Source organism: Chinchilla lanigera, unplaced genomic scaffold, assembly GCF_000276665.1.
Source record: "Chinchilla lanigera isolate Chin_1 unplaced genomic scaffold, ChiLan1.0 scaffold00179, whole genome shotgun sequence".
Classification (NCBI taxonomy): Eukaryota; Metazoa; Chordata; class Mammalia; order Rodentia; family Chinchillidae; genus Chinchilla; species Chinchilla lanigera.
The window spans coordinates 825,588-827,045 of NW_004955580.1; positions in this window are offsets into that span (position 1 = coordinate 825,588).

Below are 1,458 nucleotides of genomic sequence, written 5' to 3' on the forward strand. Positions count from 1 at the left end.
TTCCCAAATCCCACCACTCAGGAGGCTGAGGCAGGAGGACCACTGCGAGTTTAAACCCAGCCTGAACTGTCTAGCATGAACCTGTCTCAAAAAATAAAAAGAAAAAAGAAAAAAAGAGGCTGAGGCAGGAGAATCACCACGGGTTCGAGGTCAGCCTGGACTACACAATGAGCTCAAGACCAGCCTGGGCTACATAGCAAGACCCTGTCTCAAAAACAAAAACAAAACCCCACAAAACAAAATTTGCAGCTATTCCTCAGACAAATAACTAATATCTAGATTATAAAGAACTCAAGCCAGATGTAGTGGCATATACCTGTAATCCCAGCACTCGGGAGGCTGAGGCAGGAGGACTGAGTTCAAGGCCAGCCTGGGCCACATAGTGAGACCCTGTTTCCAAAAAAAAAAAAGAACTCAGGGGCTGGGGATTTAGCTCAGTGGCACAGCGCCTGCCTGGCAAGCGCAAGGTTGTGATTTCGATTCCTGGTACTGGGAAAAAAAACCAAAAAAAAAAAAAAAAGAACTCAAAAAAATTAGACCCCCTCCACTATAAAAGACCCAATCAAAAAAAGGGCATCTGAGATGAATAGACACAGTTCAGAGAAAGAAGTGAAATGGCTGATGCATGCATGAAAAATGTTCAGTGTCTCTGGCCATTAGAAAAAAGCAAGTTAAAACAACACTGAGATTCCACCTTCCTCCAGAAAGAATGCCCATCATCGCAAACTCAAAAACCAAAAAATTCTGGCAAGGCTACAGGGGAAAAGGTGCCCTTCTCCATTGTTGGTGGGAGTGTAAATTAATACAGCCATTATAGTGATCACTGTGGAGATTTCCCAAAAAACTAGAAAGAAAATTCCACTGACCCAACTATTCCCATTCTAGTGTGTCCGGGAAAGAACTAAAGACATCCTAAGACAGTGACACAAGCATACTCATGTTTATAGAAGCACAGCTCACAATGGCTGAACTGTGTAAGTGGTTCACTTGTCCAGCCACAGATGGATGGATAAAGAAATGTGCTGTTTACACACAATGGAGTACTACTCAAGCATAAAGGGTAAATTTGAGTCATTTCTAGGAAAATGAATCCATCTCAAGACTTTAACATTAAGTAAAATAAATCAGACACACAAGCTTAAATCATGGTTTCTCTTAAATGAGAAATCTGAAGTACAAATAATCTAAAGAGCAAAATAAAAGACAGAAGGGGCTGGAGATTTAGCTCAGTGGCACAGCACCTGCCTGGCAAGCACAAGGTCGTGAGTTTGATTCCCAGTACTGGAAAAAAAAAATTTAAAAAAAGACAGAAAATAAGAAACACGGAAATAGGTATTTTAAAATGGCAAGAGAACCAAAAAAAAAAAACTGAAAAGGGGCTGGGGATTTAGCTCAGTGGCAAAGCGCCTGCCTGGCAAGCGCAACGTTGTGAGTTTGGTTCCCGGTACCGGAGAAAAA